The sequence below is a fragment of the Olea europaea genome, unplaced genomic scaffold (assembly GCF_002742605.1).
Source record: "Olea europaea var. sylvestris unplaced genomic scaffold, O_europaea_v1 scaffold2847, whole genome shotgun sequence".
NCBI classification, from domain to species: Eukaryota; Viridiplantae; Streptophyta; class Magnoliopsida; order Lamiales; family Oleaceae; genus Olea; species Olea europaea.
In genome coordinates this window covers 45512-62030 of record NW_019246987.1, presented here as the reverse complement: position 1 = coordinate 62030, position 16519 = coordinate 45512, and the positions used below count along the sequence as shown (strand labels likewise).

The following is a 16519-nucleotide window of genomic DNA, read 5'->3' as shown; positions in this document are numbered from 1 at the left end:
GAAGCATAGGAATATAACTTTATCCTCAATCGAACATTACAATGTTTATTATTTTGTAATAATGATCATATTGTCTCTCTCGATAACACAAAATCCACGAACAATTCAACTAGTGGCCAATTAATTGAAAATCATTAAAACGATAATAAACATCCAAACATTCGAACAAATTTAACGTCAATCTAATTATTCAAATTAAAAATTCATAACAAGGGTTCATCACATTCTAGCAATATGAAAAATTAGTCTAACATAATGTTGGAATTAAACAAATAAAAGATAAAAGACATCACCAAAAATTGACGGAACGTGAATAATTCCAAAGTGATGCTTCCGTGGTCACGTCTTTGTCATCTTCGTGTTTGCCTTTTTCTTCCGTCCAACTATGTTTGTGTAATTCTCTCTTTTCCTCTCTCTGTCTGCATATATATATATAGTAGCTTCAATTCTTTTTTTTTTTTCGTCTCTCCAAAGTTGGCAATGTTTGTGTAAATATATATATTGCAGCCCACTTTTTGTTTATTTGCTCCCACTATCGAATTTTCCCAGAAGCTGCCATTTTTACCTCAATTACAAAGGCAGCAATTATTTTGGTCAAAGAATCCAAGTCAACCACTTGTAATGTTCCTCCAATTGAAAGACCAATTTTCGGCAGCATCCTCGTTTTTTTATTGTTTGTTCTTGTCTCCTCTTCATCCGTCTTGCGGCCCCCAAATTGTGTTGGTAATTCGAAGTTTTTCCCCCAGTTGCGATGCCTTTTTTTCTCCTCTACATTTTCTGCCCTCTCTCTAAACAGCTGCCAACTTTTTTTGACTTGGAAAAGAGACTCCCCCAAAAAGAAATCAGCTGTCGACTTCTCGAGAATATATTTTCTTCTCCAGCCTCTAGAATTTGTTTCTTCTCAATGTCTGTATATATACACATTCAACAACCCTTAATTGTAGTCCAATTTGGATTTAAATAGGGAAAATTTCATAAGTGAGAGATTAATTATGCTACATTTCAAAAACAAGAAAACAAATTTCAAATTTCAAAAACCAGATTTTTATTAAAAAATCATTTATAATTTAATTAATTAATTAATTATTTTAGTAATTAAATATATTTAGGTCACAGATTTATATAATTTAGTCATAAATTACCGATTTAATTTGTTACTTATTATTTTTTGGTCACAAATCAAAATTTTTATGTCACATTATTTTACGGTCACAATTCAAAAACTTTATAGGTCACAATTTGTTCATCAGTCACAAATCGAAAAATTTATAAGTCACGATTTATTTATTGGTCACAAATCACAAATAGTACAAGTCACAAATTATCAAATTATCGGTCACATATTAACAATTTATTAGTTCACACATTATTTTTTGATCACAATTTATTTTTTCATTAGTCACAGATTAACCAATTTAATGGTCACGGTCAACCAAATAATTTGTGACCACCACCAATACTTACGATTCACAGTCACTATTTTTAGGTCATGTATCTAATTGTGAGTTACAATCACAATTTTCAGGTCACATATTTAATTGTGAGTCACAAATCAACTAAATTGCCACAACCACCACCACGACCAACCGTAACTCTCAAATTGTGAGTTACAATTGGGAGACACAATCACAATTTTCAAGGCACATATCTAATTCCGAGTCACAATTGGGAGTCACGGTCACAGTTTTCAGCGCAGCCAACGTCGCTGCTACGGTAGCAGCAGCACCACCACCTCCTCTACTGTCGTCAAAACCCACTCTGCCGCCAGATCTAACAAAAATGAACAAATCGCAACCACTCAAAATCATCGCCCTACCACCATGACCACGACCAACATCATCATCAAGCAACAGAACCACCACCTCGCTGCCATCACCACAACGACTTGTAACCACCAACATCTCACCATTACCCCTGCCATGACCCCCACCGTCAGCCACCACTCCAACACCACTGCACCTGCGCACCCACCATATCCACCATCATGCCGCCAACACCACCGCACAATCACTGTACACAACCACTCATCGTACCATACCCAGCCACCGATCACCGCACACAACCACAACATCGCACCACCACCCACTGCACAAAAAAGATTTGCAGCGCCCATGGAGAAACGCCGACATCGAATGCATCGCGTCAAGCTGCAAGTAAAGCTCGAAGGCATCCCACGGTCCCAGTGAGAGCCACACGCTGCTCACAGACACAAGCTCTGCTTTGGTCTTTGGGAACGGTGACGGCGATTCACTCTTCTTCTGCCCAGCGACGCTTTGAGTGGTGACGACGCCGTGAATGGTTACCGTGCAACGGAGGAGAGAAGTTGAATAGACGGAGCGCGTGGCTGGGAAGAGCGATCTGGGAGAAAACGGAGAGAGAGAGAGTGTGGTAGGGTTTGGAATAAAAAATGTATATTTAATATTAATATTTAACTATAATATTTCTGATTTTTGAAAGATGAAAGTAGCCATCTGATTTTAGAATTTATGATTTTAACTCTATGGTTTTGTGTAATTACCACATTTAAATATCCAATATAATGAACTCCAAGCCCAATTAAACTCTAAGTGTTAAAATCCACTTTGATAACTAATTTGACATCTTTCTGCCATATGTAATTGTAATTTGCACAAATATCGAAAAACATTTTAGAATGTGTGTTCTAGCCCTCAAATCCAATTACTTGTGCAACCAACATCTTTCATTAGTTCAATTCAAGTCCTTCAATTTTCAAAATGTAGAATTTGATCCTAAACTTTCCATCCAATGGCCAATTTAATCCCCGTGTTTTGGATTTTGCCATTTTTCGTCAATTTTGCTTCTTTCCTTCAATTCTTTTTCATTTATAGAGTTTACCTATAAAACATAAAATATGACAATTGAGAATATAATTTGCAAAAAGAATGATCAAATATTGCTATTTTAAGGCCCGGAACAAGTGTATAAAATACACTTATCGACAAATATAAATGTTGGTCAAAATAGTTTTCTTTTCCTACTTGAATCTTTCAATGTTAAATCGGTTGCTTTCCTTGATATGCCCAATCAAATCGATTCAATCATAGTCGTTGGTAACTTGCTAAAGTAGCAATACTAAAATAAAATCTCAAGATACAGTTAAAAGTCATAAGGATATATATGAAGTTATATAAACCTTAGGGTCTCATACAATGAGGAAGCAGGGATTCATTTACTCATTTACCTAATATTGATCGTAAAAGCACACGTGGTATGAAACACGTGTTATGAAGTTTTCTCTCTTTCTTAGGACATATGTCATACTCTTTATAAACAAATAACACCGTACAGATTTTAGTTCAGGTATTTCCCAATACCTAACTTGAGTTCTCCTTATATTCATTCCTCCAGGCAATCTCAAATTGAGAACTCGATCGGGCTACTAAACAGGTTAATGGATAGTAAAATTCATTTCGATTACTTGTTGTAATCTCATCTTGATATTTTATTAAGGTGACTGGATCATGTACACAACATGATCACTGTGTCTCATTTCAACACATCTCAAAGTGTCTGAGGTGATTGTTGGTGTGAGTGAGCCAATCTACACTTGTTCGACATACTTTATATGTGCATACAAATCATTTATCTCATAATCCCAAAATTAGATTACGTATGAGCTCAAAATTGTTCATTTGTAGGCACACAAAACTCAATCAAGAGTTTTCTGATACAATAAGCATCATATTCTACAAAATTCTAAAGATTCAATATTACCAACAAATATCTCTAGACATCTTCATATGATGATTACATATCATCATTTACATATATATATGTATATTGCAAAGACACTTTCTTATGCTCAACACATCTATACCAAACAATTTCTTTAACTGCCAAAATATACATTACAATACATATGCTTCTTACTACTCTATATACCAAGAGTGCACAAGTCTAATAATTGTGCTCGACTTACTCTCAGTCTTAGTCGACAATTGTATATTTATTCCAATCACAAATTATTCCTTCGACAACGAAATAGAATAATTGACAGCAGCACCCTTCAGGTATCACAATACATTTTCTAAATATAATATTGATACATACTATTTAGATCCATGGCATGACCAATGTTATGGCAAGTATGCTATGATGTATACCCCTATCTCCTAACTCTTAATCGTACCAGATATGATTCTCTGGATATTTCTTTGTACACTTATGGAGTCTTTGGGCATTTATGAAGACTTATATGGTCACCTTCCGATATAGGAGTATTAATAGGGTATCAATTCCACATGAGTGTTTATAGTATAAAACTCTTGTGTAGAGCAAGAAGACTAATAATCTTTTTAACACAAATCATACAGTTTGCTAAATCCACGTCCTTTGTCTCAAAGGTCAAGGACAATCGTTTCAAAATGGTCTCTATACACTCCTTTTTATGTTTAGCCAATCCAATGTAATATCAAAATTAGAATTACAACCTACTATCATACCTTTACACAAATACAGTAATTTTCATCCATATGATAATATTCTTGTAAGAGATTTATCCCTATTAAGAAACTCAAGTACAACTGTAAAGATGACTATATTAGATCATGTGTGTAACTATAAAGTTACCACAATACAAAAAAAACATTAACATGAAATTTACAAGATGATTCATGTTGATTTCTTTGATCATTTCTCAATTAAGAATAAAAATACAATCTTTGGTTCTATTTAATATAACACTAAATTTAAATATACTATCACGGCTAGCATATATGTATAGAAGCGAATCCCATTGTCATGAAAAAATTTCTATCTAACTCAATACACTCTTATTGAGTATACCATTTTTCAAATAGATAAGCTTTATTTATCAGAAACTCATTAGTTTTTCACTTAATTTTTAAGAATCTGAATGTTCTAAAAAAAACATAATCTCCAAATAGAACTTCTATCATATGCTAGATTAGATTGAAATTCTATATTCCATATATATACTTTCATCACTTTCCTCAAAATTCTTCACTTGTTTTCTGATTAAGAAATCATTGACATTAAATGTATCTTAACTCCCACTCGGAACCAAGAATCATTGATATTAAATAGATCCTAGTTTCCACTCGAAACCAAGAATCATTGAAATTATATAGTTCTTAGATTGTTTCCACTCGGATAGATAGGTCCAACTCGAAAACAGTCTACTCCCACTTGATTCAGAAGTTTGAATCAACTCTTATATATTCAAAACTGATTCATCAATACATATAATATCAATTTTAATGATGTTCTTCAATTTTTTCTCCCTTATTGGGAAAAATATCAAATTACATTTTGTGATTTGATATCCATAAAAAATTTCACTTAAAGTACATTTTTGGACTACATGTATATCATCGAGATACATATCGTTTTTAGTAGACTCATGTTCCCAAACACACTATCGAGAACATATATAGTCCATTATGAGTCCATGACAACCCATATGTGGTAATCTACATGTCCAAAACTTATATATTCTGAAGGTACCAATATTGAGAGAACTCCAGTAACCGATACATTGTAGTTAGTCAATGCTCTTTCCAAAACCAAATACTTAAGTTGGACTGTATATCTCAAACCTCATCATATTTAGCAATTTTTCATTCCTTCAATCAAATACACCATATAATTATTGGTGATTAAGGAATAGTCTATCAAATAAGAATCTCTTTCATTACATAGATCATTAATATCTCGTGATAGAGATTCATGCCATTAGATAATTCTCAAAGTCTTCACTTTCATAATCTGATTTTCTACTCGACTTCAAAAAAGTATAAACCAATACAATATCTTCAATTTAAGAAAATCAGAGGCATATCTGAAATGCATGAATCCATCTATAAATGTAATGAAAAGTGAAGTTCCATCTCTATCTTGCTTAATCACAAAACTTTTACAATTTTGAATGGTTTTCTCAACTTAAAACCTCAATCCACTGCACAAATATCCAGAACCATATTAAACATCATCACTGTGTGTACGAACAGAAAAAAGTGCAAGTAAGATACTACTTTTCAAAGAACAATAACTGAGATCAAATTTAGTAAAAGTTTTTTATACCATTTTAATATCGAATAGGAGGTCAATTTCTCCATTTTGCAACACTAAGTTGCAGTATCAGTCATATAAACATTCACTATATCTTCATTATTTGTATATATCTACTTTAAATCAAGTCAGAAACTCAACAGTAGAATAATATATATTTTAATCTCATATAAAGTGGGTTTCTAACTCTTGAATCCACTATCCACACAAGATAATATCCAATATGTATAGTGTTGACACATAAACAACACTAAGAGGAATATATTCAAGTGTAAGATCTTTTAGCTCAACCACTTTCAAGCTAAGAGATTCAAATCGTATAGTTGAAGCACTTGAACCTTTATAACATTGATCCTTTATCAAAACCACTTTCATTCACTTACTATCCGATATCTTTTTTTTTGGTCCCTTTTTCAGTCTTCTCATCTATCTCACATTTATCATAGCTCATTTACTTCTTAAGTTCAAAGTCTTATGCAAGCTAGAACATTACTACACAAGCATGTCTTCGAGACTTAGCAACATCAAATCACGTCTTTTAACTCACACAGCGGGTAGTGTCAATATAGAAAATTGACACTTCAATTTGTAAGTCACAATGACCTTAAAAGTTCTCATATATTGAGAAGAGACTAGTATGAACTTACTTTTCATCTGAAAATAATGTGACTAACGAAAATGTTAACACTATGTTAACGAATAATATTTTTTTGGAGAATGGGTAAATGAAAAAGAATAAAACTTTTCGATTTATGTATAATATTATTTTATATAAGATTGTATGGTTAAAAATACGAGAGAAAAAGATAAAAATTTTAATTTAATGGGCCCAAACACACGTAAACCCCAAAAAAAATTCTTTATTTTTTAACCACATATTTTTCCAAAAGTTACTATTCATCTCATTATAATGTGGAATAATAGTCTCCAACATCTGCCAAAGGTGGCATCTAGATTCTTATTAAAAATGTGTACACATGTCAGCAGGCTTTATAAACTGTAAAAGTGTAATTCTCACTTGAGTAACTTTTAAATTTGACTGTTAAAACATTGAATCCTACATCAAAATGACTTTAGTGGTCTTTACCTTAATTGAAAGAGAAAAGAAAAAGAAATGAAATGAAGAAATAAAAGATAATCAAAACATTCATCTTCTTCTCCACGGGATTGTCTATGGGCTGCCATATTTAACGATAACAATATGTGCGGACCACTCATCAGCTCGACTCATTTCACCAAGAGCCTATAGATTAAGCCAAACTGAAAAAGTAAAATCCATGAGCTCACCCATGAGTTTGTGTTATTTCATTTTTTTTATATTTTCTTTAATTTTATTAAAAAAAATTACGAAGCTCACAGACACCTTTGCCAGCCGTAGCCATCTTCAAAATTGGATGACACATTAGGGCTTTGATGATGCCATGAGAAAATTAATAACTGGGTTTAAGTCTTCGCCCTATTTGTCCACCATTATTCAATGAAAATGAGTTTTTGAATGGTGAGTTTTTGGAACATATGTGGTTAAAAAGTAAAAAAAATATATTTTAGATTTACATGCTAAATATTTTATTATGAGAATATGTGGTTGAAAATTAGCTTGAAAAAAGTTTTAAAATAATGATAGACAAACAATGGCTTAATCTAATTTATTAGAAGCCCAATTTAGTGAAATCTGATTGCGTTGACTTCCAATCCATTGTGTTAGCTTATGTAAAAGTTAAGCACTTGTTTGCTCCTAATTTCTAAAAATTTATTTTCGAGGAAATTACAGACAAACTTGCTTTTTAATTCTGTTTCAATAATCAAGTACAAAAAATTATCTTTCAAAAATCAGGTGCTCCCACCCCACTCACACATACAATGAAGATGCCAATCTCTTTCTAGTATATTTGTATCTGCTCTCTGTCTCTCTCTCTTCTCGGCCGCCAACAACTAACTCTGCCCGATTGTCATGAAAACCAACCACCTCATTTTCTCTCCCAATGGGTGGTGGATTGGTGCATAATCGAATCCCAATCGCAGGGACTAAGAACCCTAACTTAAGCCCTATCCAAAACCCCATAGTGATGGAGGTAGGAAATGAACAGTGGTGCGATGTTGTTTGCATGGTGGGTGCGGATCTGAGTTGTGGTGGTGCAATGTTAGTTGTGGTGTGATGTATCTTTATTGGTACAACTCTGTGTGGTGGTGGTGCGAATCTACATGGTGGTGCATTGCATATGTGGTGCATTGTTGTTGGGGGGTAGAGATGGGATGTTTGTGAGGTTGGGTGAGAAGAAAACGGATAAATGTAGTTTCTACACTTCTTCTAGGTCTCTAAAAGATGATATTTTATTCTTCTTTGGATAAAATACTACTTAACTTGTGTTATATTATATTTTATAGGTAATACTCAATATTTGATCAAGAATTGAAGAAAAGAATGCAAAAATAGTGAAAAGAGTGCAAAATCTAAAAGTCAAAAAGTATAGTGCAAACAATCGATAGATGAGAGGGCGACAAAATAAAGATCAAAGATGCCAAAGATTTAAGTGAATACAATTGGAAGATAAATGAATAAGATTACAAGAGAAAGTGGCTGAAATGAAGCAAATTCAAAGTTCGGTACTAAAGAGCAAATACTCAAAAGTTGTGTCCAATCTCAGGACGAAGATTTATAAGTGTTAGGGGTCAATCTGATGAGAAAAGGAGTCAAAGGGATGAAATATAGTAAAATTATTATCACAAATCAATTTCCAGCTGAAAAAGTTATGTTTCGAATTTTTAGTCTCAAGTTGAGACCCATTTTTCAAATAGCAAATATTTGAATTAGAAAAAATTTATCTATAAAAGAATTGTATATCTTTGAGTTATCTTTATAATACACTTTGAATCACCTCAATCGGATATTAAGAATAAAAGATATGATCAAAATACTGAAAGTTATCCGACTAAAAAAAGTATATCTACGAGGTCACATAATGTTAATTCAATGCGACTGCATCTATGTCTTCAGTGATTCTTAGACCCGTTATGATTTCTTCTATGTGACTGTTTCCATTTGTACTATGTGACCTCATAGTACTTCTCGGAGGCGAGATTTTGTTTCATTTTCCAATTGAAACTATACTTTGTTAACAATATTTTGAGCATCCTTTAAATACCACAATCCGTCTAGGAAGTGGGAGATCTAATTTTTATCATTGAAAATCTCCATTAGATCTAAAAATTCATAGATTCAACATATTTTGGAGGCGAAGAATGAGGCATGATCATCAACATCAAGGAAAATGTACAAGATTCTTAAAAATTATTTATCCAAAATCAAGTTTCATTCAAGAAAGTGGATTTCTCTACCTTCTTTCATATTTCTTCGATACAGGTGATGTATTTTTATTATTTCTTGTATAATTTAATAATTATGATGGTTGGCTAGGTTTTTCCTTTGTATTGGATGAATGATGAATCCTATTGTTTGTTTATTTTAATTCAAGACAAATAATATAGTATTTCATGATTTTTCTTGATTAGTTTTGCATTCCATTGAACTATTTGATTGCTTGATCACCAATTAAATACTAAGTTGCTTATTGTAATGTAGGAATACTGATAATAAGTTTAGAGTGTGACAAAATTAACGCATGGGCAATACTTATTAGGAATAATATCTATGGCATGTCCAATCACGTGTAATAAATCCTAAGAATCAATGCATGTTTTACATATGAATTCGGACTAAGAATATGATCAGATTGTGTTAAACATAGATTTAATATATCTTGAAAAGGAATATTGAATAAAAGTGTATTATCGATTATCTTGAATATACGAATTTACTATATTATGAGTTAAGAGTTGAATTAAATGGCAATAAGGGGATTCACAATTCCAATACAAACACACACATATTAGATAAATAGTTTATTTACTTTGTTAGTTAGGATTAGTATAGAAAACATACAAATCAAAACTCTTTTGATTTTATATTACTTGAAATTTAATTGTAGTTATTAAACTACAAATTAGACATTATTCCTCGTGAAAATGATACTCTTAACTCACATATCTTATTACTTGTACAAAGATCCTGTACGCTTGTCGGTTTCACTCGAACAAAAACCAATGGCTATCTTGCGATTGTGTAAGGAGAAAGTCATGTGAAGAATGAAAAGAAGAGGTGAGTTGGGTTGGGGTGGGGGTAGGTGGACTGCCGATACAAGGTGGTGATGGCGACATTGATTTTGATGGTGCCCACAATGGTGAATAGGTGGGATGAGGTGGAGGAGATAAAGAGTAATTTGTGACCAGTTAATTGATAATTGTAACTAGTTAATTTGATAATTTGTAATCGATAAATAAGTAGTAATCTATAAAAATGTGTGATTTGTGATTAAATTATTATTGCTGTTCACATTTTGCATATTGTGATAGTGACATTTTGTAATTTATGACTAATACGTAGTTGTGACCATAAATTATTTGTTATTGTGACCATAACCATTTTTAATTAATAAATGAGTTGCAAAAATTTATTAGATGGTCACAAATGTGACCATCTGATTTTTGAAAGGATTCCACAAGTTTATTGTAAAATTTGAAAGTGTATCTTGCAACATGATAATTATATATATATTTTTTCAAAATTCATTTTTAATTATATATTTTATGAGATTCACAAATTTTATCATCACACATTTAATCAATTTTTATCAAAATTTAATTAAAAATATATTTTTTTTTTCAACCAAACAAAGACTAAATAATTCATCCATTCAAAGACATGATGAACAAGATATTTTGCTCTAACTAAATCGGTAAATAACAATTTCATGTTCACTTAATTAAATATTATGTAAATTAACATGCAGAACTTATCGTACTAATGGTAAATAAAATATAAAAACAAAATAAAATGGGCTCAACCCATTTGACAACCTAAATTGTGGATTTTGGTCTCATGGTCTTTTGGCTTCTTTAATAAAGTTTTGCTAAGAAGTTCATTTTTGTTTGGAAAAATGGTATTCATCACTCAAACCTGACACAATGACACTGAAGGTAGATGCAAAGAAGAGATTAATAATGCCATTGTCCTTTTCAATACAGGCCTCGACAAATTGGTTAATAATTCAACACAGGTCAGTTGCTCAGAGTAAAATTGATTTCTAAAAAACCATGACCCATTTTAGGAATTGAAAATAAAATTTACATTGTCGACATTAATTTTGTCGATATCGGAACGGCAGTGGGAAGATTGTAGTGGAATGGATTCAAGGGGTGGCTTCATCCTTTTGGAAGATTTTGGAGAAGTGAAGTTTGGCGCTGTTTATTCACTCTTGGGATTTTATCATGTTCCAATTCAACTTTTGTATTTATGAATGGTCAAGATAAACCTCTCTACAATCTAGTCTAGTAATACAAGAATCTTTTCTCCAAAAAAAAAAAAAAAAAAAAAAAAGGAAGAAGAAGAAGAAGAAGAAGTGACTTGACTAATTTACCTTCTCAGATAATGTGAGTGAATTCGATGCATTTATTTCATGGCGGAATTGATAGAAATGATCAATTTTGCAAGAAATATTTGAAATGAAGGTGCGAATGTCAAATTTAAAACGATAAGAACTACTTAGCAATAAATGCAAACGATAGGGACATTTTTTTTTTGGTTAATTACCCTACTTTTATATTCCATTTCAAGGTTTTGGTTAAATAAAAAGTAGATGATAATTTAATACAACGAGCAATTTTCTATAAATAAACAAGAGAATAAATTTTCATAATTGAATTATGTTATTGAACAAAGGGCTAAAATTGCAATCAACGAGTTCTAATTCGATAAATTCACATTCGTCATGGAATTAGATATCTTGTTGTAAGCATTGTCATATGATTTTAGATGATAAATCACAGCTACATAGCTGACATTTAAATAAGTTGATACTCGTCAATTCTTTCTAATTTAACTTACTATTACGCTCATGAATACGATGGAAAAATTTGGGCAGAATGTCAACTGCCTCAAAGCTTGGAGGTCAAAATTGAAAATGGCTTTAACGGTAATAATTACTTATATGCAACTTCTAAAACCATTCCGCCGTTGTCTCTCCCGTCGAGCCGTATTCTTTGTCTTGCAGTGAAAACGAAAAATCGGAGCCCGACAACCCGAATTGTACTTAAACGGGTCTATTCCATTTCTATACTTCTGATTTAATAAAATTTTCTGTCAATTTGGGCTTTGTCATTTTAGTACATGGTACTAAGGCCTATACGAATCTGCAAATTGAGTCTGATATATATTTTCATTTATAAATGCAGTGTAGCGAATATATAGCTCCTTGATTTGGTAATTCTAGTGTTTCATCTAGAGGAGTAGGGTTTTAGTTTGGTATGATGTCCAATGGATGCCTGCATTGTAGATGTGTCGTTCTGCTGCAAATTGATTTGGAATATTGGGATCAGAATGACTTTCAAATATTATTGTAGCTTATTAAGGGCAGCAACTGTTTAACTCAGAGAAAAAGGGTTTCGAAATTCAAGCGGTGTGAATTATTGAACAATAGTCTGTTTGTCTTTTTATTTATTTATTTTTTTGAGGAATGAATTCTTCAAGTCCTCATGTTTTATACCTCTTCTTCACCCAAAATTTTAAGGGAGGGGGTGGGTTTTAACGATAAATTGTCACTTATTTAGTGGATCTAGATATTTTTCATTTAAATTATGGCTTTTTATCTAATATGAGTTGTATCTACTGTTGTCAGGGCCCTGCGGCATATTTTAGTTGACTACAAATTCATAGTCTGGATTGATTGGACCCAACAATGGAAGTTGATGTAGGGATATTCGACCCTGTTCTGGTTCTTCAATCACAATATAAGAGAAGAAGAATTTCTCTGGACAGTGAAGATAATGCTCTGTCATGTAGGGTTTTACGTGACATTGAAGATTCTTTACCAACATTGCGATCTTTTGATTATTATACGGAGCCTTGTTTGAGTGAACTGGCTACTTGGGAATTCATGAGTCCAGGCTTTTGCAGCAGAGTTCAAGACTTTACTGTTGGCAGGGTTGGTTATGGATGTGTAAAATTTATTGGGGAAACAGATGTTAGATGGTTGAATTTAGACCAAATCATAAAGTTCAATAGATGTGAGATTATTTTATATGAAGATGAAAGTTCAAAGCCAGTGGTTGGTCAGGGACTTAACAAGCTAGCTGAAGTAACAATACTATTGCAAGCAAAATCTTTCAATCATTGTAATGAGGATTGCTTAAGAAAGTTGAAGTGCAAGACAGAAAGTCAGTGAGCACAATTGATTTCGTTTGACCCAATAAATGGCAAGTGGAAATTCTTAGTACAGCATTTTAGCAGATTTGGCCTGAGCGAAGATGATGAAGAAGATATTATAATGAACAGTGCGTCTCCTGATGCTCAAGATCTTGCCGAGATGATTGATGGTGAGGTTTCAGATATTGATAATGGAACTGCTCCAGTGGACCCGACTTTGCTTTCACATTCTCTACCTGCTCATCTTGGGCTTGATCCTATCAAGATGAGAGAAATGAGGATGCTGATGTTTCCTGTAGAGGAAGAGGACATACAGAATTTCAATGATATGCATTCATGTGAGTGACCTCTTTTTGCTAAAGAATCTTCAAGATCTCCATCACATCAATCTTCCCAGAGATTATTTCGCAAGACAAGTCCTCCCATGATTCACAAGACTCCATTAGCTTTGATTGAGTATAACCCTGGAAGTTATAACTCTAGCTCTCCTGGATCCATTTTGATGGTCCAACAAAATAAGGGGTTGCACCTAAAGGCATCAAAATCAGAAGGTTTTAAGCTCGACCTTGAGCATGAAACGCCAGTAAGTGGAAGCCATTCACATAATATAGTTGATGCAGCTTTGTTCATGAGTAGATTATTTCGAGTAGGGTGGGGCCCTAATGGCGTCCTTGTTCATTATGGCATGCCTGTTGGGAGCACTGGCTACCAAAATGTGTTATCTTCAATGATCAATCTTGAAAATGTTGCAATTGATAAAGTTACAAGGGATGAGAATAGCACAGTCAGAGAGGAACTCAGTGATTTTTGTTTTGATTCTCCTCTCAATCTTCACAAAGAATTAAGTCATGAAACAAAAGAAGTTGAACAGGTGTCTTTCAAATTAAAGCTTCAAAAACTTGTCAGCAATCGCATGATGCTGTCAGAGATTTGTCGGAGTAACATCGCATCGTTGAGAGGCAACTGGAGTTGCCTGGTTTATCCTATGCTTCACGTGTTTTGTTGATGCACCAAGTGATGGTATGGGAGTTAATTAAATTTCTCTTTTCCTCTAGGAATATTAGTGGGAAATCGAAGTCTGTGAAATCTGACAATGAGTAGGATATGATGCCTGATGGTATGGAAAGTGCTCCTGAGATTGAATTGGAAGCACTTCCACTGATGAGGCGAGTAGAATTTAGTTGTTGGCTGCAAGAGAGTATATACCACCGCGTACAAGAGGAAGTAAGTTCATTGAACGAATTTAGTGATTTGGAGCACATATTCTTGCTTCTTACTGGACGACAGATGGATGATGCTGTAGAACTTGCTGCTTCTAGAGGCGATATAAGACTGGTTTGTCTTTTGAGCCAGGCTGGTGGTTAGACTGCCAATTGCGCTGACGTTGCTCATCAGCTAGATCTTTGGAGAAAAAATGGAATGGACTTCAGTTTTATTGAGGAGGAAAGGGTGAGGCTTCTTGAGTTACTTTCTGGTAACATTCATGGTGTGGAAATTGACTATTGTTGATGTGGTATCAGCTTCCACCGGACACTTCATTGCCCGATGTTTTCAACACATATCAAAAGCTTGTTAATGATGGATGGGTGCCGAATCCAGTTCCTGTTTACATTGATGAAGACCCAATAGAAGAGGACACACGCAATTGGGAGACAGTGGAATGTTTCGATCTTGCTTATTGTCTAATGCTTCTTCATGCCAGACAAGAAAATGATTTTGGTGCTCTAAAGACCATGTTCAGTGCACTCTCGTCAACAAATGATCCACTTGACTACCACATGATTTGGCATCAGCGTGTAGTTTTAGAGGCCATTGGTACTTTCAGTTCTAATGATCTTCATGTTCTTGACGTGGGATTTGTTTCCTAGTTGCTCTTTTGGGGAAATGTAATTGGGCGATCTATGTGGTGCTTCGTATGCCCCATCGTGAAAATTATCCTTATCTACAAGCTACTGTTATTAGGGAAATTCTCTTCCAATATTGTGAAGTGTGGAGTACGGATGTCTTACAACAACAGTTCATCGAAAAACAGGGCATTCCTTCAGCATGGTTGCATGAAGCTTTGGTGAGTTGATAATGCTTGAAATTAGTTTAATTTACTGCATGAATTCGTCCTGCTTTAGTTTTAATTTTCATTTTTTTTTGGTAGATCTTTCTGTGATTGTTGCTAAAAATATGTTCGCGTATGTTGCCTTACCTTTAAGATTGTTGTTGTACAAGACTTCTTAACGGGTATATTTAAGGATGTCTAGATATTTGGGCCTCCTTGACATTTTGTAACTTGAAATCAATATTGATACTGGTAGTTTGCTTTCTTAGATTTCATTAAACAATTAACGGTCTTTCTGCGAAGATCTCATATTGCCTCCTCTCTATTCAAATGCAGGCTATATATTTCAATTACAATGGCGATAGATTAAAGGCCTTAGAACGTTTCCTCGAATGTGCAAACTGGCAGAAGGCACACTCAATTTTCAAAAGTTCAGTCGTTCATTCTCTGTTTTTGGAGGAAATTGTTGGAAATGACCGGATAACCCATATCTATTTCCAAATTGACATTTGACCGCCTTTTTAATTTAAAAAAAAAACAAAAATTGAATTTAAAGCTTAAAATCCGAAAATACCCCTCAGCTTCTCACAAAACTGAAAAAAGAAAGGTCGTTTTCTAGTCAGTTGGAGAACTTGCTAGTCCATTACTGGCGAACTATTTCTTGTTAAGGTAACCGTTATTATATTGAATATTTGGTTGGATTAATGTTTAGATTTTGGTTAAAAGTGTGAATGATTCTTTTGTGGGAGATTTTTTCAATATATTGTTTTTTATATAAGTAAAATAGGGTTTAAATAGCGTTTTTAATGGTTTGTTTTTTAAATTTGGAAGCTTTTCTCGTCGGAAATGGCGATTTTCCGACGAGAAAGGCTAAAGAACAAGCAGCCGGCAATTTTGGATTAAAACCCGACTGTTAACCCGATTGTTAATAGTCGGGTTTAACAATTAAGTCGGCCCATACCGACAGTTAACGACTTTTGACAGTCGGTTTGGGCCGACTGCCAGCCCGATTGTCGGCCTACTTTATTTTTTCAGCACAATTTTTTTATACATATAATTTAATAATTTAATTTTAAATAATTTTTATTATTAGTTTTTAATAAATAATAAGTTATTTAGTTTGTCGAATTCAAATAAAATTTTTATGATTAAATTTAAAT

At 33.3% G+C, this 16519-nt stretch overlaps 1 pseudogene; it reads left to right on the top strand.

Annotated features, from left to right (window-relative positions):
* Positions 1-12129: 12129 nt before the first annotated feature.
* Positions 12130-16300, top strand: LOC111384119 (annotated as a pseudogene).
* The last annotated feature ends 219 nt before the right edge of the window (positions 16301-16519 follow it).